This window comes from Corapipo altera, unplaced genomic scaffold (genome assembly GCF_003945725.1).
Source record: "Corapipo altera isolate COAL_440 unplaced genomic scaffold, ASM394572v1 23, whole genome shotgun sequence".
Lineage (NCBI taxonomy): Eukaryota > Metazoa > Chordata > Aves > Passeriformes > Pipridae > Corapipo > Corapipo altera.
In genome coordinates, this window is record NW_020884878.1 from 1,712,083 (window position 1) to 1,737,360 (window position 25,278).

The 25,278-nt window shown below is 43.3% G+C and overlaps 1 protein-coding gene and 1 long non-coding RNA gene across 2 annotated transcripts in view; one reads left to right on the forward strand and one right to left on the reverse strand.

The window, feature by feature from the left end:
- The window catches only part of RHOJ (ras homolog family member J), a 61,766-nt gene that overhangs the window by 19,472 nt on the left and 17,016 nt on the right, over positions 1-25,278 (forward strand). The window lies entirely within an intron of this gene.
- LOC113944660 lies at positions 1,929-11,831 on the reverse strand. The gene is made up of 4 exons (XR_003526748.1): positions 11,757-11,831; positions 9,823-9,975; positions 4,855-4,923; positions 1,929-2,074 (listed from the first exon to the last, which is right to left on the reverse strand). It is a non-coding gene; the product is annotated as an uncharacterized LOC113944660 (long non-coding RNA).

Genomic DNA, 25,278 nt, shown 5'->3' on the forward strand with positions numbered 1-25,278 from the left:
GTGTCAGGGCTTTGTGAGCCACACCAGCCAGCCACACATTCTAGGGCTTGCCTGTTAAAGGATAGCATCAGTATACCTGTCTGGAACACTCAGAAATCACGTAAAATGTTGGAGGTTCCTTTATATACAAGCCTGGCAGGCAAAAATTATGATTCCCTTCTGCGGTTCAGATTTTATACCCACAGTTTAACCAGCAAAGCCCCCGACCACCCTCCACACGCCTCAGTGGCTGTTTCATATCGAAGAACCCAGGGCAGATAGAGCAGCACTGGGAGCCTCCAGCCTGCCTGGCCTTGGCTTCTGGCCAGAAATCCTTCCATCCTCTGAGACCAACTCAACCCCTTGTAAGCCCCGAGCTTTACTGGGATCAGCTGCACCTGATGTTTTTGGTTCAGGGCCGCATTCCTCGAGGGAACCTTGAATCCCTCCAAGGATCCACTCCAAGCAGGCTTTTTTTCTTCCTCTTAGGATGCCAGCAGTGCAGGATACCGGAGACTTCCTTCAGATGATATCCAAGCAGATGAAGCCTTAAAACTGTTGGTTGTGTAGAAACAGAGCCAGACAGAGGCATTTTGCTTTGGGTGGCAGCATCCTCCAGAAACCACCTTCCCCATCAACACAAGCTTTAGGAAAGCCCCCAGCTCCCATGGCTGCCAGCTGTGGCTGTGCAGGGCACCAGAGTTGTCATGGAGAAGGACACTACAGAGTTAAAAAGACATGCTATCGGGGTGTAAACACATGTCCTCTAAGACCAGGTTGGAATTATCTCTCTATATCAAGTCAGTCTTACAAAGAATGCTCTTGAAATGGAAAATACCCAAAAGGTCACAAAAATAATTGAAGGTTTAGAAAATAAGATCTAGAGGAAAAAAATTTCAGCATTGCAGACATCAAAGCCAGAGACTGTGTGGAAAAATAATACAGAGCAACAAGGTAACAGTCCAGAGGGATCAGGAAGGAATAGAGAATAGGAAGTCCAGGGCAGAAGGGAACCTCTTTTTATTGGAGTTAAATGACCACCCAACAGTCCAAAATTTAGAATATAGGTTTTTTTACTAAAATTCATAGTGTAACCTGTGGGCCAGTTGTAAAACCACATAAACTGCCGAGTGAAATTCCTGTGTCACAGTCACTGCAAGTCCAGGGCAAGACTGGGCAGGGAGTGAATTCTCCTTCACATGGCCCAACAACACGTCTTCACCTCCAAAAGCCTGGTTTTGTCCTGTTTATCTGGTAGAATAAAAATCTACAATAATATCCAAAAAAAGCCATTTTACTCTCAACATACTGTGGTGGTTGGAGACTGCACAGGCACAGTAAAACAATCTTTACAGCATCCTTCCATCCTGAATTCAGTGAAAGTCTCAAGGAGAAGGGCATGTCTGTGATATCCCATTTGCTGTTGTTATAGCCTCTGGTTTTAAGTTTTAAACCTTACAGCAGTGCAATAATGAGCTTTCCATTTCTTTGCTGACGTGGTTGATGCCTGCAGGTTATTGAGTTTAAAAGCCAAAACATACAGACATAGAAAATTTGCTGCAGGGTTGAAAAAATACATAACCTGTTGGAAGGGTGGGATCAAATTAGCCTTTGTTCTCCCAAATTTCACATAAACAAACATGCTGATATATCTCCCAGTACAAGGCAAGCAAAATCAAGAGTGCCTGTTTGAATTGGAATATTACTAGTCCGTGGTGGGTGGTAGGAACATGTGTGCAAGTTATAAGGCTTGAAATTTAGGACTTTGCTCCATAAAATGCCCACATGGATCAGATGAGAGATTGCCACTCATTGAATGAAATGCTGGGGACCAGGTCAGATCCTGACAGCCTGAGCCACCCAAGGCAGGATTTGCCTGTTCTGGGACTACAGTGGCATACACAGTCAGTATGTGCATCAGAAATTGGTGTAGAGATACTTTAGTCTTCGGCAGTATTATTTGCCAGTGAATGGTTCTCAACGATTATGCAGCAACAACTTGTAGAGACTGATGCAAAATAAACCCACAACAATGGTATAAAACAAGTAATTTCCAAATCCTGCAGTGGATAATACTTTATGATCCATGAAGTAGCTGTAATGAAAAAAAAAATAAAAAAGAGAGAGAACAGATTAAATTTTTTTTCTTTTTAAATTGTGATAATTATCCATATCACTACAATAAAACCATATAATTATACATTGAGACACATATTGTGTCTTTGTAAGACTTCTAGTGTCATTTCTCAGTCATTCAAAGCAGCTGTTAGATGACGCTGGGAAACAATCCGCACTGTCTGCTGTATTGCCTGCCTCCTCCCTCTCTGCTTTTGTGTTTTCTTCCTCTCTCCTCCTCCTCCTCCTCCTCCTCCCACTGAATTTCAGACCTATAAAATATCAGTGATAGCCTCAAACTGTGGAAACAGGGAGCAATTCCACCAGAGTCAAGGGGGGGAATCTCTTCAAACAGCAAGGGAGTCTCACAGTCAGAGAAGGGGGCAAAGCCAGCTCATGGCAAGTGACCTGGGGACTAAGTCCAGTCATGGCAGTGGGCACAGGAAAGAGCTGCTAAGTGCTAGTGAGGAGAGTGCTGTAAACCTGCAAAGTCCATCTGAAAGTCTTTCATATGTGTGTGTGACTGCATGTGTGTTTGTAAACACATGCCTATAAAAAACCCATTAATTTTAGAACACTAATTATTGGTGCAAATGAGTCCCCTAAGGGCATTAACAAAGTACAAGGATAACCAGATCCATAGTAGAGCCTGTGGCAGACTCTGTTTTCCTTATTTGGGAGGAAATACAACATATCTTTGTGAGATGTTATAAATGTGCAAAGTATTAGAGCCTGAATTACCTGTCAACACCTCTGGGATATATCTGTCATCTACCTTTTTCCTGCCATCTGCCATTTCCTATTTCCAATGGCTTGTCCTGAACTGACAATATGCAGTCAGGAGGCTTCCTGGGACCCTATTTCTACACTATCCCTTCTCATGGATATGCCTGGAGTTGTCTTCAAGCCTCACACAATTCTCTGCAGAGAACTATGTTGTGTGAGATGAGAGCTTCCTGCTAAAGGTTACTAGTCAAAGGAAGAAGGACAAAAGGTAATAATTAAATCTGAGGAGAAAGGGAAAAGAGAGAGAGAAGGACGAGTAAACTCCAACAACTTCCACCCCTTCGTGTAAAATTATGTGCAAACCTTCTCCTCTGTGAAAAATAATTTATATCTAAATATATATGGCCAGCTGGGTATGGTAACTCAGTGCTACTTGAGTCACAGAATCACTGGAAAAAATATTATTAAAGCAGGCCCTTCCCAAGATATGCAAGGACTGGTTTCTGATTTTGGTAGTTGTTTTAAATGATGTTATGTTTTGCTTGATAATAGAGAATCAAAAGCACAGTTTCCAGAACAGCACTGACCTCTTAGCCAAAATAATGGAAAATTTTCAAAAAACACCAGGAGAGCACAGAAAAGCTCATCACAATGCTTTTGCTGTCATCACTCACTCTGTTTTCATGGGGACAGCTGAGGGCTGTTCCACTGGAGGTGGAATTTCAATTAAGGACTTAACATTTTAGTAAGTAGAGACTGTAAGAACAAACTTGTGGAAGCAGAACAGCCATATTAACCGTATTTATGGATTTGCATTCAGGCTATGCCTGGAAAGGACAATGCAGTCTCTTTCATTTAATATGGAGGGCTGGGTACAACGGAACCATTCTCCTAAGTATGTTGTATACAGTGGAGGCATTGGCTGGTTTTCATGTTGTACAGAGTTCAGCCTTGCTACTCTCAGCCGATGGCATCCCCGTTGTGTTCCAGATGCTGCACACACACATCTGTGTGCAGCCAACAGTCCAGAGTCACCTCTTCCCTGAAGTGAAAATGAGCCTTCAGTTTCTGCAGAACTTAGTACTTCTGAAAGCTTCTTCCTGAAGTGTTTTGTTTTTCCTTTCCCCTCCTTACTTAGGCAATATATGTGAGATGAACAACATCTCTCTGAAGCCAGGAGAGTATCCCAGCCAACAAGGTCAGCTGTAATCATCCTTATCCGTCGTTACGTGCAGCTCGTGAGCTCGCCTTCAGAGCAAGGGCAAGTTCTGCCAGGGTGATCTAAGAGTTCAAAGTAGTGCCCTAAACTTTGGCTGTCACTTGGTGTTGGATCACAGCAGTCATGTGCCATTTGAGAGGTGATAGAGCCACAGAAGGGGCATCAGCCCACATCAGGCTGGTGCCTAGTGAGTATGAAGCTCCCATGATTTATTAATGGGACAGAAGTCCAAATGACCATTTTCTTCTCGTTTGGCTGATCTCTAACACCAATTTAAACCATCTGAAAAGGCTCATGGTTTTTCTTTTTCATGTTCAAAGTAACATCTCTTAAGCCTTTTGGGCCAGTTATCCTAAAGAAGGATCCCCAGACCAGAGCACAGTGGAGTACAGAGAGGGTGAACACAAGAACCCACTCTGCACAGTGGGTTCTTTTAAAGGAGACAGTTAACCTTCATTCCCAGGCTGTTATTACCCTTCTAGTTGCATATGTTTTGAATTAGAGTTGGTGTCAAATTCAGATTAGGAAGAGGGTCTAAAAAGCCAGTTCCTGATTTCAATACCATGAACGTGACTTTTCCATTGACTCACTGGGATTCAACCCAAAAGAGACATCAGAAATGCTGAAACATCAAAGAACAGAAAACATAACCAAAGAAATAGTGCTCAGGCATCTACACAAAAATCACTATGGCAGGAGAAGACTTGAGTGGGCTGAATAACACTAAGTTTGGTAGCAAAGTTGATGGAATTTCTCTACGTTTTTAAGCTTACACAGCAACAGAAAAAAGAAACTCAGCCTTTGAGTGTACTTACCAGATTGTCTCACTATTTGCTGCCATGTAAGATTTTCAAGTCTCATGTTGAAGCATGACCTTGGGAAGCCTGGATGGGAGGAGATCTTTTAGAAACAGATACCTCTTGGGAGCACAGCTCCCATGTGTATCACAGATAGACAGACAAACAGCCTCCTTGAAAGGACAAACTTCTAGGGCATTTTCTAGCAGCAGAGTCTTTAAGAAAGACAGAAGTGATGTGTTCTCACTTAAAATTCACTGTCACAAATTTTACAGCAACTATGTTCACTCAGTTCTCACTACTACTGTGAAAAAAAATTGGGTGCACACACACAATCCAGGTCCTAATACCTGAAACTGAGTATTCAATTAGAATTTTATTACCTGCTCATTTGTCATCAAAAAGATTTAAGTGAAAATCAAGATTCACTTAACCATAATTTTGTTTTTAGGCAATTTAGTTGAGTTTGCATTCTCCAGGAATCACTGCATATGCAACATGCCCATGCAAACCCCATGGATCTCTCTATTTCCGTGCAGGGCTAATCTAATTCTTCACCTGAGTGGTGTCTAGGTGGTTAAAGATAAGGGATTTACCTGAACAGCTGTGGGAAAAATTCAGGCCCTCATGATTGGTAACAAAGTAAGACTTAACAGGATAGAATAGTGTAAATGTTTAGGGAGAAAAAATGGAAAATCAGAAAGATTTGGGCAATGCTTCTTAAATAATAAAGTGACTTTAGAGCTTCAAAAGAGCCTGTATTTCACTTATGATGTACAGTTCCCAGTGAGGACTAGGTGGCTTTATGCTCTTTGGTCATTCATCTGCCTTTCAAACCCCCTTGCTAAGACCTTGTCCAGCAAAAAACTCAAGGCCAATAGCTGACTTAAAAACACGTGTGTCCTCTCCCAGCAGCCAGAGAGGCTCTGCAGGAACACACATATCTGCCCACACACATCCAACTGCAAGATTAGGGCCAAAGTTTTTATCAGTGGAACCTCACCAGGAATTTTTCTAGATCTGTTTGCACAAATGTCAACACTGGCTTCCAAGCGTTTCCTCAGTCTGACAGCAAGTGACGTTTAAAGGGACAAAAGATCTTTTCACACACAGAGCAACACAGCCAGTCACGCAACTGTGAAGTCTGTAGCGTAACCAGACGAGTCCAGAGACACAAGCACCATATCCACTTGGATAAATGCTATCATCTCTTCAGGCTTCTGCATGGAAAGAACGTGCCTGTCAGATACATTTCCCTGTCTCTTAACTCTCCTGTCAGCACAACTGCCAAATGTTTTCAAGTCCACACATGTAATAACCTTCCTAAGAATAATTTTAAAGTTCATGCCCATGGAAGCAGTTTGACGGTTAGGTGGATATGTGCAGCACTCATAACCTGTGCTACAGGAGGAGGAAAAAGTCATACATCTTCCATCCAGGGCCAAAAGATGTTCTTCCTTCCTTCTGAGGCGTGGATGAAAGATAACATGGAATAATAGAATTATTTGGGTGGAAACAGAACTTAAAGATCATCTCGTTCCAACTTCCTCACCATAGGCAGGGACACCTTCCACTAGACCAGATTACTCAGAGACACATTCAGCCTTGAACACTTCCAGGGATGGGGCATCCAACACTGCTCTGGACTATATTGCACTAGCCACAGCCCTCAACAGAACTGATTAAAACCAGGCTTCCTTTTTTTCTCCCTGTAATTTTATTCAATTCAATATTTTCCAAAGAAACATCTAAAGCTCCTCCTTTAGACAAAAGTAATCAGTTTCACCTTTCAAATACAACACTCCCTTTTAGAGACTTTAAAAGAAAATTTCTTAGGAAATAGCCATTCTTTTAAAAACACACGTTATAAAAAGCCAACATAAGACACAGAGAAACATTATATTTTTTTCAGCATTCGTCACTGAGTTAGTTTTGGCACTCGGGGCACCTTGTTGATCAGAGGGATGAACTTTATGATCCCTTCCAACCCAAATCATTCTATGATTCTATGATTCCATGATCCTATGACTTCAGAAGATACATTACTTGAAGTGGACTGTATCAGACCAAGCCACTGACCACCTCCCTGCTTTTCTCTCCCCATTGTACACGACACAGCTGGGGAAGCCCTGCCATTATTCAGAGCACTTCAACCATGAGCTGTAGGGACAAACAGCGAATCTGACTCATTGTTGATGTGCCTCCACTACCGAGTGTGCCTAATGAGATATTTTATGGGTATTTCCTTAGTACTGTAATATGAGTCCTGCAGATCCCCGAGCTGGAAATTAGCCCGCTTGTTGCCTAAACATGAATCTTGGTGCTGCAAGCCAGCACAGAGCAGCAGTGGTTGGAATAGTCTGGGGTCCTGTGGGGTGAGCATGCAGCACGTGAATAAGTGTGTCAGGGCAGAGCTTTGCTCCACGTCATTGTGCATGGGGAGGATGTGATGCTTGAGCAGAGCCCATCTCTGTTTCCATCTGCTCCCTCCGGTCCCGCTGCTGTACTGACTCAGAGGCAGGAAGTCTCTCCCCCAGTGGGGAAGGGTGTAAGCCAGGGGAGCATGAACCACCAGGCCAAGATTAAAGCCAGTGATGACCCCGCAGGGAATTTGAAAGAGGGAAATGAGACACCAGCATTTGAGGAGGAACCTTCTCAGAAGGAATTTATCAGGCCTTTCCTGGTAATGTTTTGAACTGGGAATAAACCCAGTGGAAGTGTGTCCCCCTCCTCCTCTGTACCCAGATGCTAAGATCTGTCCTTTTGAGCAAGGACCCCAGTGGTGGGATCAGGGTCAGCCACTTTCCCTGGCTGAGAGAAAGATGATCTGCAAGTCACAATGCAGCAAAATTCTTGGGAAAAAAAAAAATGCCACCGACTCAGGGAAACAATTGGCCTCTGGCCCTGGGCTGCCTTCACACAGGCATATCACAGCTCCTCTCTGTGCAGCTGCTTTGGATTCCCAACAAGCACCAGCCACGGCCAGGGGCCAACAGCAAAGTTCAAGAATTAAATGATGTTTTTGACTCTTCATTGACCCGTGGAGCTGGATGATTTTCTAATAACCAGATTAGAAGTGGGTTACCTTTTTACATTAGGCAGGGAGAAAGACACCACAGTGGGAGTTTCTTAAAAACTGTGTGTAGAAACCAGGACCAGAATATCTAACCAGCCTGTCCAGACATAGAGGGGAGCAGCAGGCTCCTGCTCTTCAGGCAGAACTGCTGCATAAATCTTTAGGATGGCAAAGGTATTTCAGTATCTCGGGCGAGGTGTTGTTCCTTCCCGGTGGCACAGGCAGCACCACCTTGCAGACGTCTCCCTGCATGTGGACTAGAGACAGACTTAAAAACAGCCAGAAAAGACAGAAGTATGGCAAGCTGAAAAGGAAATTACTCAGGAATATACACCAAGCAGCAGTGCTTGCCATCTGAGCCTCAGCAGAGAAGTGTACCAGCTTGCATCAGACCAGAATCATCACTGACTGTGCAGTTAAATTGCCAAAAATAGCTCTGTGCACCTCAGACAGGGAGACAGCTCCATCCATCCCATTCCCATGCCAGGCTTCTGCCTCACATATCTCTGTCATAGAGCTGTGGCTCTGTTGAGTTCGGGCAGAGGGATTTCCACCACTGCTTCTGATTCACACTTCTTGTGCCGATTTTAAAAGCGTCGCCATGTGGTGCAGTTACACCAACTGGTAGGGGGAAATCCTGCAATGCAAGAAAGCTGTAATCCTGCCTGTGCTCTCTCTTTTCCATTCTCCTTCAAATCCTGGTTCTGGTTTAAAAAGGATCTCTAATCCTTACATATTTCAGCAGTCACTAAGCCAGTCACAGTACATGGCTACCACTGTCTTCAATCTAATTTGTCTCCAAGGATGAAACAAGACAGGAAGTCACTCCCAGTCTTCTGTCTCCAAATGGTCACTCTCCAGGAAGACCAGGAAGCCTTTAAATCTTGACATATTTATATTCACTGAAAGAGCTGCTCTTTTACTCTGGTGTTTCTCTAAGAACCATAGCAAGCTGAAAGGGTGGTCAGGCACTGAAATAGGCTGCCCAGGGAAGTGTTGCAGTCACCATTATTAGAAGTGTTCAAAAGATATGTGGATATGGCACTTAGGGACATGGGTTAGTGGCAACATGGCAGTGATAGGTTAACAGTTGGACTCAAGGATTTTAGTGGCTTTTTCCAACCTTGTTTGTTCTATGATTCTGTGAAATTCAGCCCTGTCACTGTGGTATAAAAGTGTGTTCAAAGCTAGAGAAAACCCTGTTCTCCATGGATATTTTCAGTCTTATTGAATAAAGTAGGTATAGCTCCCAGATATTACAGCTTACTTTTTTGCTATGATGATAAAAGCTTTCCAAAGAAACAACAGACAAAGTGGCTGTATACCAGAGGGGAAAGAAATGAACAGCAAGTTCAGTTTGCATGGTAGGAGAGGGCAGCAACTGCAGAGCATCTATTGCAGCACAGGTTTGGTATATGCAGGAGATCAAATTGTTAGAAACAGGAGCTATGAGCATATGGGGAAAAAAAGAAAAATAGCTGAAACCACAGTTGTTCAAACAAATGGGCTAATTTGGTTACACACACATGCAGGTGCAGACTGATCTCAGCCAGCATCTGTGGAAAATGCCACTTAGCAAAGGAGCACATCACACGAAAGCAAACACTGTGCGTGCACAAAGCTTGCTGCTGGCAAACTGCACTGGGAAAGGGTCCTCTGCAGTCTCCACTGCATCACACAGTCCTTGGAAGGGCTATGTAAAGTGTCCATATTCCATCAGCACTGTGTCAGTTCAGGTAGAGGCAGGGCTGTTTCCCTGACCTGCAGAGTGGCTCCAGATGACGGAGAGCCCTGGTGGGGGGGCTGCTGTGAGAGCTGGCACAGGGGCATCACTGCAGGGAGTTGAGGGGCTGTAAGGCTGAGAGCTGAGACTAGAATAAACACACCACACCAAGCAGCACTTTCCTCACCTCCTGCTCCAAGTTCTCATGTAGTCAAGATTGCACAGCTCTTTCCTTGCCTCTACTCCCTGCTTGATTGTGTAACATCTACAGTCAGCATGTAGACACCCTTTTGTACATAGGTTTTGTCCTCCTTCTTTGATGTAGGAGCTCTGGATAGCCCTGGGATCAAAGAAAAAGACAGACAGATAAAGTGCACTGGGTGAAAGCAACTGAGTTTATTCTACCTTCTGCATTTTACTTATACCTTGCCTCCTTGTGAGAAATGCTGGGTGGAACAAGAGTAGAAAAACACAGGCAGAAGGAAAATAGGAAAGGTGTTTTGCTCAGAGCACTAAAAATATTAGCAATTTAAACAAAAATTTTTCTTTTCGTTATTCTTTAGCAGTGTCTTCAGGCTTTTGGACACTGTGGTCCACTCTTGCTTCCACTTTGTTTCACCACAAGCCATAACTGAGCACATGATGTGGTCACTAACTGCAATGAGTTTCCCAGTGCATCAGAGCATTACCAGGCAGCTGGGCAGACAGATTTACACATCCCAGATGTACAGGGTGCTGCCTTCATGTCATGCGGGCAGCGTCAGAGAGGGTTTAAAACCAGCAGCAACCTCCCCCTTGAATTTCTCTCCCAATGCAGCTCGGTGGCAGTTTTCCTTATATGGATGGGTATAGAAAGCAGCCAGAGATATCCTTAATGATTCTGGCCTGTGTCAGCAGCAAAGACCTCCAAAGTCCAGTTTGGTGTTGATAGATGAGAGCCCTGGCCCCGCTATAACCCATGCAACTCTGAGTTCCCATCCCTGGAGCTCTGCTAAACCAGTGCTCAACCCCAGAGCTTTCTCGCACCACTGGCATGAGTCAGAGGGTGCAGCACAAAATGCCTAAACCCATCCAAGAATCATAGAATCATAAAATGGTTTGGATTGGATGTGACCTTAAAGATGACCTAGTTTTGACCCCCCTGCCATGGGGGCGGCAATTTCCACTAGCCCAGGTTGCTCAAAGCCCTATCCAACCTGGCCTTGAACACTTCCAGTGATGGGCCACCCAAAACTTCTCTGGGCAGCCTGTTCCAGTGCCCCACCACTTTAAGAATATCACAGCTTGCTTTACCCACCTTGTTTTTACCTGTTTTTATTATGAGAATTTTAGGGTCAGGTAATACTGTACTCATTCACTGCTGTAGGGAAATGACCACATGCACCTTCACATGCTCAGCCACAGGCCAATCTGGTTTGCTGTCATTTCAACAACACTGGTTTTTCACTGGGCTAGGTTTAAAATGATTCAGACTACTTTTTTCACTCCATTTTTGTGACACCAAAGCAGGGAGTTGAGAGTTTCTCAGTCTTTTCTAAATCTGTTGCTATGAGAATGCACAAAAATGCTCAAAATCTATTTAAATGAGAGAAAAAAAAATCACACAATTTGACTTTTCTCCCAGCAGAAGAGTCCATTTCAGCTAGCTCAGAGGCGTCTGAGTTAATATCTACTTCACTTAATCTGCCAGCCTGATTTCTTTGAAGATGCACTTTCTGAACGGATTTCTGTGTGTTTGTCAGACATGTTGTTCTGACAGGGCAGAAACTGGAAGAAAACATTATCTGATGAGTTCAGCTCTGGACAAAGTCAGCACGAGACCCTGAGGTGTCTTTTAATACAAGCATCAGCATCGTTTCACTAAAAACCAATGGAAAATTACAGAATGCCTGAAAACTCAGCAACATCCCAGTCACTGCAGAGAAACAAGCCCTGCGAGGCAGCTGCAGCTGAGGTGAGCCCTTGCCCAGCTGATGTTCAACATCAATTCCCAGCAGCAGGGATGTTTCACCACTCTAGTCATGTTGTCAGGGAAATCAGTTCAAATAAAATATTACAGGGAGTCCTGCTTTCCTAAAGTACACTTGGGCAATGCACCCTGTTCCCTGCTGCCTCATGCACCTGCACGAGTCAAAGTGCCCACGAAATGAGCAGACATGGCACCTCACCGTATGATTTAGTGGGTGTGGTGGTATTGGTCAAAGGATGGACTTGGAGCCTTAATGATTCTATGATTCCATGATTCTGTGACCCGAGGCTGTCCTGCAGGGATGAGCAGGACGCAATGTCCAGAATATGAGGCCACACCTTGAGTGCTGTGCCCAGTTCTGGGCCCCTTAATTCAGGAAAGACATCGAGGTGCTGGAGAGGGTCCAAAGAAGGGCAACGAAGCTGGGGTAGGATCTGGAGCACAAGTCCCATGAGGAGAGGCTGGGGGAGCTGGGGTTATTCAGCCTGGAGAAGAGAAGGCTCAGGGGAGACCTTACTGCTCTCTACAACTGCCTGAAAGGAGGGTGTAGCCAGGTGGGGGTTGGTCTCTTGTCCCCGGCGACAAGTGACAGGACAAGAGGACATAGTCTTAAGCTGTGCTTGCAGAGGTTTAGGTTGGACATCAGGAGGAATTTCTTCACAGAAATGGTGATTAGGCATTAGAACAGGCTGCTCAGGGGTGGAGTGGAGTCATCATCCCTGGAGATGTTGAAGGAAAGGCTGGATGTGGCACTTATGACAGGATGGTGTTGGGCATAGGTTGGACTCAATGATCTCAGAGGTCCTTTCCAACCTATTTGATTCTGTGATCCTGTGATCACCCAGCAGGATGTGCAGCCTGCAGCAATGGCCAGACCCAGTCTCTGTGTTGAGATGAAGCCACAGACTAAGGCTCAGGCTTTTTCACTCCATCTGCCCGGCACGGCCCTGAAAAGCCACATCCCCCCTGTGCACCTTGTTTCCCTTGCCGCAAAACAGGAAATTTTCTTTCTCCACCTTCATTGTTGGTGTGCTTGCTCTGCAGGGCCAGAGTGGTCCCTCTCCGGCTGTTTGCACCGGCCTAGTACAATGGATTCATCATCCGAGGTGTTGCCACTGTAAAAATAGAAAGGGAGAACAATGTCTCTCTTAAAAACAAGGTTCTTCATGTATCTGATCGTGTAAAATACGCTGCTTAAAATCCGTTCACTGTGCTAAGCAGTAACTCAAATCAAAGGCAAAATTCACATCATACTTGGTAATCAATAGCGGGAAGTAGCTCTGGGTTTTCTACCCTGATTCATTTCTCCTTTATTTGCAATTTTCTGTGATTTTTCTTCAAAGTCCCTTCCCTCTGAAGTCAGATATGATCCCCATTAGTGAAATTTTTATGTAGCTGAAGAAGTGTGTCAACATTTTCTAATATAGATTAAAGCTCCAGAAAAAATGGAGGAATGAACTGTAGGGTTTTTGGGAGAGCAGTGGGAAACAGAAAAAATTGCCAGATACGATGTTTAAGATGCTCTCTCAGAATACTTAAGAGTGTATTTCAGTCAATCACTAAGCACATACAGCCTTAAATAAAGCTAAGTGGAAAATAAATAATTTTTCTGCCAGGTAAAAGATTAATTTGGAGAAATGCCCAGTTTCATATAGGCTAATATTTTGATTTTTTAATTGAGCTACCTGCTGCTACCCTGTATTTTGCTGATTATGTTCCTTTTCCACCTAAGAAAAGAAATAAAATGTTATAAAAAAAATCATTTCATCATAAATTTCTGCTCTCTGCACCTATTGACCATTGCATTTTAAGATCATAACATTTTAACAGCAATTTACATTAAAATATATGCTGCTTGTCTCAAAATTAGTTCACTTGTTTTTCCAGCTACATGATTGATGTTTCCCACAACTGAAAGTAACTCCTCTGAGCTCAGCAGAGATGCCTCTGATGTTCACAAGATAGAAGAGAAGGTGAATTAAACCTAATAAATCTTTTCAAGAGTAAATACAGTCTAAATGGAGTTGCAACTAACAGAGAGTGCAAGACATTCCTGGAAATACAGCTGAATTAGAACATTTGATTATAAAAATTGCATTCAACCGTGGAATTATTAACAGAAAAGTTAAATTAATTAACCTTAACATAAGAGTTAAAAGTTTAAAGAGCTTTGGTTAGAGCAGAAAGCCATCACACATTCCTGCTGCTTGGAAAACCTACGTAATTCAGAATCCATTTTCACTGTACATGGGAACTAAAGGTTAAAAATTTAAAGGTTTTCTTAAGAACAATGTTTCTATATATAAAAAAGAATCAGTACCACGGCAGAGAAACAGCTTTAGATAAACTGGTTCAGGTCTTTTTAACAGAGGGAACAGTTCAGATCAGGGTCAATCAATTCACACCATTTCACCTCATTTCTGCCAGTGGAAACATCTGAACTCTTCTGTTGAAAGTAATAGCTTCCCATGAAAACTTCTGATTCTGTAGAAATCTCATTTTCTAGATGAAAATTCCTCTCCGGCTCTACACAGGAATTTGGATTTATTTTTTTTTTGTCCAAAGGAAAAATCCTCTGGGCACAGCTCAAACAGGCACTTCAGCACCCCTTCTGTACACCCAGGGCTGGGCTGCAGCCAACTTGCAGCCTCTTGCTCTCCCAGGAGGAGGCTGCAAGACCCAGTTCTGTGCTGGAAGGGACACCAAACTATCCCTAGTGGTAGGAATTACCTTTCTGAGGTCATGGCATATCACATTCTGCTTCATGTGAGTGCAACCGTGCTTGAACAAAGGATAAGGGTATCCAATACTCAGGTTTGCTCTCACCTCTCCCTTTCACAGGCACACACACAAACAAGCAGAGGATTAAGACCAGGCACTTCATCCATCTTCATCTGTTGCTTTTCCAACATTACAATCACTTCATTGTCTGCAGCGGCTGCCACGCTGGGCAGGAAAGTGGAGGGATTCTCAGCAGGGTGTAGAGAAAACATTAACAGCATTTAAAACCTTTCCTGGTAGCAAGGAAAAAAAAAAATAATTCCTACCTTCAGATTTTCTTATCAGAAAGCTTAAATATCTCCAAGATTTTTCTTTACAGTGTTTAACATTTCTGCTTCTTAAGTCATATAGGCTTAGAGCTGCTGCCCAAATGTTTGGCTGATCTCTGCAAGCTGCAGGGTAAATAGCAGCTGAGGTTTGGTCCTGGTGCTGAGGACAATGGGCCTGATTCTTGGAAATGCAAAGCAGAGTTTCTGTTGTGATACTCCTTGGATTCAGGAACAGGTACTTTGTTTTCAAGCCTCTCAAGCAATGCCTCGTGGGGAAACATGCATGGGAAAAGCCAGAATTAAGGTCAAACTTAAACGAGATGCAGACAGAGCATCAGAGAGGTTCATGTTGGAAGGGGATGCAAAACATCATTTAATCTTTTCCCTGCCCAAAACACAATTCACAGTATGTAAAATGTCAGCTGTAGAGGCACTGGAGTTTGGGCAAACCTGATGCTCCTGACCTCTCACACTGACCTTAGTAGCCTTCCACTGGAGCCTGCTGGATTCAGTTCAGTGTGCCAAACGTGCCCCTGCCCCAGAGGTTCACAGCTCAGAGGACCAGATGCTATTTTAAGTCACACTACTCTAACTCATCAGATGCTATTTTAAGTTGCACTGCCCTAACTCTGGAATTATGCCCGAGGCATTGCTCTGCTCTCTGAGCCAGAGAGTGGGTCTGACTGCAGAGATCTTGCTCAAATGCTCATGGAAGCAGCTGACACACACACAAACACACACACACACACAGACAAGTGTCTCACACATCTGTGCCCAAATTTTACTCCCAAAACATCTCAACCCATCATTAGCTACATCTTTGCTTTAGATACCTCAGGACAGGCCTGCCCATCTCATCTGGCACTGAGTGTAAAGAGTAGCTGTGGCTGCTTCCTGGTTTATACTCCTGCACATCAACCATATTTCCCCTAATATCGGGTTCTTATAGAAGACACACTCCTGTCCTCTTCTGTGTATACATACACAAATATTTCTTCTTTTCTGGCTTTGGCATCTGTACTTTTTTATTGAAGATGCTGGCAAGCAGAAAAGCCATTTTTCCCCCTGAATCACATCCAGCAGTGGTAGGATGTGCCATAGTGCACTGCCAGCTGTAGTACTGATGATGTTGCTGGGGTAACATCTCTCCCCAACCCAGACACAGTATCTAATGCAAGTCCATCTTAGTTCCACACCCTCATTCCTTGGCTGTTCCACCACAATCACCAGTGTTGATTAATGGGGGCGATACTGAGAACCAGCTTGGCCAGCATATACTGCCTGCCCTTGGTCACTCAGCCAGGAACTCTTTGGGAGCCCAAGAAATGAAAGCACCCCAATTTTTCAGGCTCAAAATCCTCAAAGAATTCAATCCACTAATGTCGTAGCTGCTGAATATTAAACTGTTTCTACTGTGGTCTCTTTCTCACCAAGAACCTAGAATCTCCGTGAAGCACAGAGCACAGAGCCTTCTGCCAGTATAAGTCACTGTGATAGGAGTTACTCCATCGTCTGAAGATCCAGCCCACAGTGAGGGCAACCCATCCACTGTAGAGCAGATGTTTAGTGCCCTTCCATCAGCATTATCTGCTCCCACTGCCACCTAACCCACACCAAGGCAGATCATCACAGGTTTTAGAAAGATATGTAGGGCAAAGAGCCAGAGCTGTCAGGCAGCACTGCCTGTCCAGAGTGCTTTCCTCTCCCTTTTAGGCAAAAAATCCACTAGCTCTGATCCTTGAGCAGAGCAAGAAGTGTAGAGCAGAGCTGCCTTGATTCCTCCCAGCCACACAGAGAGACTTGTCCTCCCATGCTCTGGGAAACATCCTGTGTATTGCCTGGATACATTTCAGTGAAATCTGTCTTGTTTTGCCACTGATCTTCCATTTATTCTGATGCTATTTACCAAGTCTCATGCTCCCTTGATAATCAGATACCTGACATAGCTTTGGAGATATTCTTTTCCTCAGCACTCGGTTGAGTTAAAGGAATGACTTTTCCTTCACACAGACAGGAGAAAGAAGCCAGAAAAATAGGCAAAAGATCAATTTATTCCCACATTTTTCTCACTTTATTTCCACTTATTCTCCTTGGAGTAAAATTCACACTTTTTGCTTTGCTTACCATGATCTCAGCATCACTCTTAGGAGACTCCAAATACATCCTTCAGCATTAGGTTTCAGTAAGCAGTTGATAAAGAATCTTGACTGACTTTATCTGTGTTAAAAGAAACTGTAAATGCTTTTACAGATCAGTCCACATAGCTACTTAAAATACTAATAAGAATGCTTCAAATATCAGTTACTTTTAATAATCTCAGAGCTATTTGCTTGAGTCATCAGCCCAGCTCTTGAAAAATAGATACTCCTAAATACTGTGCTATTCTGTGCTAAATACTGTGGAAACTTCAAAATATTTAGTAAAGTAAAAAATGTGAAATATAATCTACATGTTGCTTTTTTTTTCTTAATAGGTTTACACTCCAGATATAGCCAAAATTTTGTTCTTTCATGCATCTCAATGCCACAATCATGTGGTCTCAGAAAGGCCACTTCCCCTTCATCTGGGTTAAGAAGATATCCAGTATTCTTCACTGTTTAAGAACAATCTTAAAAATTTTCAAGAATATGTTCAGATTCTATCTATTTATATTGCTTAATGCTACAGTTGTTTCTCTGTTTAGCATTTGGTTGGACTTAGTGCTGTTATTTTCAGCAAAGATTAAAAAGACCTTCAGTCAGATTATCATTAAAATGCATACATCAGAGTCTATTTGCCTGCAAATTTAGTGCATTTAGCTAAGCAGTTATTATTAGTTTCTAACTCGGGAGCAGAACTGCCTTCCGTGAGGACAGCTGATGGTTCACAGTGAGCTGAAACACTCAGGAAGCACCTCCCCGTCTGTGGCAGTGCACAGCCCTCCATTTAAGACAGAACAGAATCTAACAAGACGCTCTCTTAGACACAATGTTAATTGTTCTTCAATTCCCCAAGCACTATAATCGTGTTCGGCTTTTCTGTCCAGCACAGTTTTACATAACCTTGAGGTCTCAAGAGCTCCCTCAGTACTTGTATTGCTGGAGAAGCCAGGCATGGTTTTCTTGTAAACAGAGACCCCGAGATTCCTTGGACTCTGCTATCAGCAAAGCTGAATTTGTTCAAGGATTGATTAGTACGGCAATAATTCACGGAGATGCAGGGGAAATCCTCCAGTGCTGATTTTACAAACAATGAGGTCAATGATTTCGATAAATCAACTTCATTCATGCTGTCTATAAATAAGTAGTGTCCCAGACTGCGAAGAATCTCGCTCATCTTGTAGTGTTGTGCTTGTTCTGAAAGCTTTGGGAGTTTCCATTCTCTTTCATCCATTTCTGGACCAGATTAATTCTGTTTCATGTTCATAATCAACCTCCACTGCTTTTGTATTCTGTGTCATGTAAGCTGGACAACTCTGAAGTCTGACTTCTCAACGTGTTTTGAAAGATTTAGAACATTTCATACGAGTTGCTTGATTAAAAATGATTGGTGAACTGGTACATATCCTCTGTTTGCTGTCTCTTGAGTAGCAAATACCCAGCTGTGAAGAGCTGCATCATTTTTCCTCTCAAGATGCAAAAAACCCACATACAACAAGTCATAAATCCTCCTCTAGGATGACATTGTCTAGATGAATCTATCGCCTTCGCAGAATGAGACCATAGAGTTGTCATTTGGTGTCAGCCTGCTTCCCCAATGAAGCTGCAACATGAGTCAGGGTTGGGCATTTTTACACTAATTCCAGTGGAATCTTCAAACCTGTATGGACAAGGCAGAGGGGAGGGAGTGCCCCTCGCCTTATGTGAGAGATAAGAGCTCAAGGTGAAGAGCAATCTCTAGAAACAGAGGAGAGATGTCTGGAAAGGAAATATTGAAAAGTGTTTAGATATTGCTTCTCTGACCTGAGACATTCTGTTGAAAAAGCTTGTCACTGCACAGACAATCCCAGACTTCCAAAAGCCTTTAATGTTGACTTCCATGCTATGAGAGCATCGCAGGATCGTGACTGTTTGCCTCCCTTTCCATGAGATGTCATCAGTGGGTGTTTTGAGTTACAGTCTCCAGATTTTCCATACAACCACAGAGTTAAAAAGAATGTAATAAAAAGGCCTGAAAATACAAAAGCCAAGAATTACTGGACTTTAGCCTTAAGACAGAAATAAAGTACTGCAAGGCTCATTAAATAATGGGAATAACCAACCAATGAGAGCTTTAGATCAGCCATTGAGGGATGACAGGTAGGAATAGGAAAGTCATGTTACCTCTGGCTAGACCACTAATGAAACCATTGCAAGACCCCACTGTCTGGTCACAGCAACCACTTGACAAAGAATTTGGAAAAAAGCTACAAGAATGATACAAGAACAAGAAAATATGCCTTGTAGGAAGACACTAGATAAGCTATTTAGAGCAGAATAAATGATGCTGTGAATTCTATCTGGCTTTAAAATCATTAAATATCTGTGGCCTAGAGACAAAGCAGCAAATTCCTCACCACCTCATTAAGACCAAAAGCTTCACGGAATGAAATCGGCTGAATCCCAGCCCTGGAGGCCTCTCTGTGCTCCCACCACGGAGAACAGACTGGAAATGTTTTTCAGATATTGTAAATATCAGATGGGCAAAAGTATTTGCTCAGCAGAACATAGATCTCATCCATTGATGAGGTGATAGAAAGTGGAGAGGTTTACTCGGAGCCCTTCTTTTGGAAAACTCTGTCTCTCAGAGGTCTGTATGACTAGTGGTAGATGATTACAGGAGCAATTAAAAGCATTTAGTATAATTTACATCTAAAAGCAGTACTTAGGCCAATTACAGGGCAAAATAGCATCAGTTTGATTTTCTTTTCAGAAGAATGTTGCTGAGCTGCAGGGCAAGGCTGAGGTAGAACATCAGTTTGGCTGTAATCAAATCTTGTTTGTCATGAAGGAGGGAATGGGGAAACATGCTGGGAACATGCTGGGAAATCATTGACTGGTGCCCATTTCTGAGGATCTCAACTCTTACCTCAAATCTTTGCTGAGGAAAGCACTTATAAAAGGACAAAACCCCCTCATAATTGCAGGTGGACTCTATTTACATGAACAACAATAAATCTGGTAAAGAACATGGAGGAAACTGAGAATGAATGGTTCTGGCATTGCCGAAAATGTTCTGATTTTATAGGTTAGTGTTGCAGCAGATTTAGGGCATACTAACAAGGAAGAAGGTGTACCAGCTTCTTCATTTAGTACCCTGACTGAGGGGAAGGAGGTTCATTTCTCACCTCCCTGGGAGCTGCTCTAGTCCTCTGAGGTGATGCTGTTGTTCCAGTCCCTGCCACTGAATATGCAGCAGGTTTCCCATTGTTTTTTCCAGTAAGGTCTGTGTTCCTCTGTGAATATGAATCTTTCCCCTTTCAGGCATGATTAGGGTACCCCAAGTCAAAACAAAACATTTCACTCTATAGCTGAAAACTTTGTTCAACTAGAAACTGGAAACATATGTACATTTGTGTATTTTATACATAAAGTACATCTGCATATGTGTGCACATTTGTATTTTAGAGACAAAAATATTATTCATATTATTTCCCATTGTTACCCCTCCTCCTTAGTATCTGACCCTTATTTAATACATTGATCAGATAAAGGTACAGTTTTATGCAGATCTTCACCTGACAAGTACATACAGGAGCAAAGAAATTTGGTTTGAAGTAGTTTTGTGAGACTGGGCACAAGCTGAAGCCAAGAGTTTGAAAAAGTACTGCTCTTTGGTGAGGCCTGTATGCACCAGCACCTTTGGAAGTGAATGGAAATCTATAAAACACACAACACACATGCAAAGAACTTTCTTTTTGGAAATGAAGAATTTGGTCAAGTGTCTGCCCAGCACTTAAAGCAGTAAGAATACAAAACTTCCACCTAAACTTCACTGCAGCTGACCAAAAATTGCTCTTTTGTCCATTTTCTGATTTTACCCTTTCCCAGCTGTAAATGAAACCTAATTGGGCATTTCTACTGCCAGCAGATCAGCCAGAATTGCAGTTCTCATACCATGGCTATCCCTGCAAGTGTTCAAGGCCAGACAGGATGAGGCTTTGAGTAACCTGATCTGGTGAAAGGTATCTCTGCCCATGGCAGGGAGGTTGGAACTAGGTGATCCTTCCAGCTCAGCCATTTTGTCATTCTGTGATTAGTCTGTGTTAAGTAACATTCATCTGGTGCATATAATCATAGTGAACAGACAAATGTATAAATTAATACTCAGAGCTTGCTGACTAGGGCAGAAGATGACCCTCATGAAAGTTGGAGGCTTGAAGCAAATTAATTTGCCCAAAAACATGAGGAAGTCTTTCCATCCAGGCAGGTGCTACCATCTCTGCTTGCTCTCAGGCTTCTGGCATCTCTCTCCAAAGCATCTGGACCTTAATTTGCTGGCAGGAAGGCACTAGAATAAATAGATCACTTTTCCCATGTGGTGTCCTATTAAACATTACTTAGCTGTTGTGTCAGTAGTTTCACAGTCTTTGGGTTCTGCAAGCAATTCTTCACTGGCATGGAAAAATTCCCTGTGATGTGCATATCCGCTCTCCTGTGCCACAATTGCATCCTACTTTGGTGTCATACCATATGTGTTGCTTTGCACTATCAGTCAAACATAAGATCTGTGAGTGCAGCAGACATTATGTTTCCCATTTCTGTCAGTGCAGACTGTGAACATTGCTGTTGTGTGGCTGAAGGGCTCTTCCATGGGTACAGTTCAGACCCACAAAGTCACTAAGGTTTTGCTATGAGCAAACAAAGCCCAATGAGAGAAGAGTTTGGCAAAGATTGACCACAGACAGCTGGATCTGGGGCAATCTGGGCATGAAGAACACCAATAAGAATTGTCATATTGTCCCCGGGAACACAAACTGACCACTCATTTCAAAAGAGAGCTCCCAGCTCAGACCAGTTCATGGTCCACACTCCAGATCCATCCCACACAATACCTCCACCTAGCACCTTGCCCTTCTGCTGTGGTCTTCAAGCTCTGTGTTGAAGCCCATTAGCAGAACTCCCAGGCACACAGACCTGCAACAAAGCCCTGGAGGTGACCGAAGACAGTTACTCAAACTGTAGCAAGCAATACTCAGCTAATTTATGATCTAACTATCATTTTAAAAGCAGTGTTTTACATATCCTGCACTTGGTAAAACCACGTAATGAAAGGAGGGGAATATCTGCCCTGTTGCATTCTCTGATGCAACCCAGACTGGAGCCAAATGAGAGTTGGGATGCAAAGAATTCTTGTGCAAGAATTCAGCCTCATTTTACTGCAGTCCCCACTGTTAAAGGCCAGATCATTTCAGTGCTTAATCAATATATCAATATAGACAGTAAATGGCAAGGAGTGTTCATATTTGTCTTGTTACTTCAAGACTGCTCATAAAGCCGAGTTCATGAGGCTGTAAAGGAGCCTGCATTACCCCAGTGACTGGAAAGGAATTCCGCATTGCCTTCCCATAGGCTTGGTCACTGAGAGAACAGGAAAAGATACTAACAGGGTAAGTAAAAGTAAACTGGAATAAAGCCAAAAGTAAGACCTGCAAATCTAGCAGGGCAATCTCAGCTCGTAAATACGACCTACCAAGTGGATACTCTGAGCAGCCTGACAGAGGCAGACTGATAAACTTTTCGTAAAGAAATACCATGAAGTTTTCGCAGGCAAAAGCCATTTATTTTGACATCTGTTTTGCCTGCTTGGAAGTGTGGTGGAAATTTCAGCACCAATACATTAATCTAGACATCACTGTTTCAAGATCCAGGGATTATTTGGTTTGCCAGCGTGAGCCATGTGGTCCCCATTGCGTTCAGAGCCAGGAATCCAAAGACAACAGTTTGCCTGTTGCTGAAGTTTAGCCAACAAGACAATTTTTCTGGGGTGGTAGCTGCAAACTCAAGAGAAGTGATATGGACAGGAAGAATATCTTCTGATGATGAGACAGAACAATTGACAAGAAGAAAGAAAATATAAAAGGTGAACGGGCAAAAGAAAAAGCAGGAGAAAAAAAAGAGAAGAAAACAATGAAAAAAATAAAAAGGAGAAAAAGAAAGAGATAAAAAGAAAAAGATAAAAAAATAAAAATATAGGACTGGTACCACACAAAGATCACAGCAGGACCTGTAAGAGGCAGGAGAGGAGGCTATAAGGAGAATTAAAATGTGACATGCAAGCTGAGTAGACTTAGGGTGTATTTTTCAAAATGCCTTTGCATTTCTTAGCCCTTGTGTTTGGGAAGAGTAATGAGAGGACACTACCTATCTCTTTCTTCCTCCTCAGCATTTCCCAGAGGTCGCCAAGAGCCACAGTGAACTGCACAAACCATCAATCACTGCTCAGTGTGTGGCTCCACAGACCTGTTGCAAAATATCCACCGTGACTTCATGGACCACAAAACACAGATAATAGTTTAGGGGTTATATCCTTCTGGCAGCAGAGACGGACTGGTCCTCTACCCAAACAGCTTATCTCCAAACCATATTAATTACTGGAACAAGGCAGCAATCTGTAGCCGCACCAGGGCTTCTTGCCAGCATAGCTCTGTCAGTCAGATGCCACCAAGAAAGAAACGGGCCAGCAAAGTTTCACAGTAGAGTAAATTTAAGTGCGACTTCTAAGTTTTTAAAACACTGAAGACCAGAGCTGGTCTTTGCAAGCAGGACCCAGCTCAGTTTGGCTGTTCTCAGGATTAGCCAGCAGGAGAGGCTGAACTGGATAACTCTAAACACTGCCTCGGCCAGCTGAGCGTTGCAGCTGGAAAATTGCCTTCAGTTGAAGGGCACATTACATCTTCCCACAGCTGGTCCTTGAGCAGAGTAAAACCAGCAGAACGGGTCTGGTTCCTGCATTTCTTGGCACAGGGGCAGATTGGAGACCGGCCAAGGTTGCAACTGGGAAAAAAATGCACATTTCCCGCTGCCTCCAGTGAGCTGTGCCGGACCACTTGTAACCCCCACTGCTTCTGAGAAGGGAGCTAAGAAAAGCAGGCATGTGGTCAGTAAACTTATACAGTTCATACCTCTACTAGGACATTCTGGGACTCCCCACACCACAAGAAGTTGAAAAACAGGGCTACAGGGAGGATTACTTCTAATTACTTTGTTCAAGTCAGGTTGAAGGAAGGGGATGGGGCATGTGGATTATCTCCTGTCTGCATTGAGACACATCTCCCCACCCTGGTACCTCTTCCCTGGGCTCTTCCACCTTTGGACATCCATGCTTAACAGCCAGCCCCATTCTGAGTTCCCCTGGGAGCTGCACATGCTGCCTCCTGAGCTGGGGAGAGGGAGGAGGGGTCTCGGCCCCTTTCCCATCTCCTCTCTCAGTGCACATCACAAGGCAACCCCAGCGGCGGGTGAGTGCAGCCCATCCTGCTCCCATCAGCAAGTCTGGTCTTCACTGAGCCTTTGGTGCTTTCAGGATGTCAGGTTTGCTCTGTTTATGTGCTGGCAAAATCACCGTGTCGCTTTGCAAGCAAGTAAAGCTGCTGAATAATCAGCCTGTCCAGTCACACTGACAGAGGCTTCGAGGTTAAGAGATTTCAAACAGGACATTGTTCCCCAGTGCAGGAGCTATTAAATTCCATAAATTGGTAGGTGTTTTTCTCCTGCAAAACTTTTATCGCTAAAAAAAATCAGCAAGAGCCTGTGTGATGTTTTCAAGCCTCCTCTTTGCTCAAAGTAACCATTACTCATTCCCAGACCTCATTAATTGCAAGTTGTGATCAGATGATGGGCATCAGTCCCAGCTCCCCTACCCCAGCCATAGCTCTGTGTTCGTTCCAGCATTTTTCCCTCAGGTTTAAATAAAATGTAATAGTCCATATGCTGCAAAAATACCATTATTTTAAGCAACCTTCCTGATGAATGTTAAAAGTTCCTGTTGATAAATGGATAGAACTGGATTTTCTTTCTTTCTTTCCAGTTGAGAGGCAAGATTTAAACAGATTAACTGGTTAACTAAATGTCATTAACCCAAATCATGTCCTTTATACAAAATAACACTGGTTAAGAGATCAGCTAATAATGGGGTTCATCCAAAGACAAAACATTTTTGTCAATATCAATGGGCTCAAAATGTGTCACTGGGCTCAAAATGAAGTTCAAAGTGAACTCTGCAAAAGGAGTAAATGTGCCAAATGTGATCAATAAATTAAACCATGCTTTCCATCATTTATACCAGAATCTGGTCAACTTCCCTGCACATATTAATGCTTCTCTTCCTTCCTGTCCTTCAACGCATCCACCACAGCCCCAAGTACCAAGTGCTGCCACTTTGACTGCGATTGCCTGAAGAAGGGCAGGACAGGCTTCACCTCACTGAAACCCACCAAACATCAGCCACTGCTGAATGCTTCATCATTTCACAGCCTGAAAGAAATAAAGTAATAAAAAAACCCTCCCAGTGATCCAGGACAAACCTACCCCAATGCCTGTGGTGGGGAGACAGGAATTCTGTGCTTTCAATCCATGATGGTCAGCTGGTGGCTGAAGAGAGAGAAACAAATGTTTCCTGTCCCTGATGGCAGCCATGTGTGCAGCTCATCACCCTTGCTTGCCTT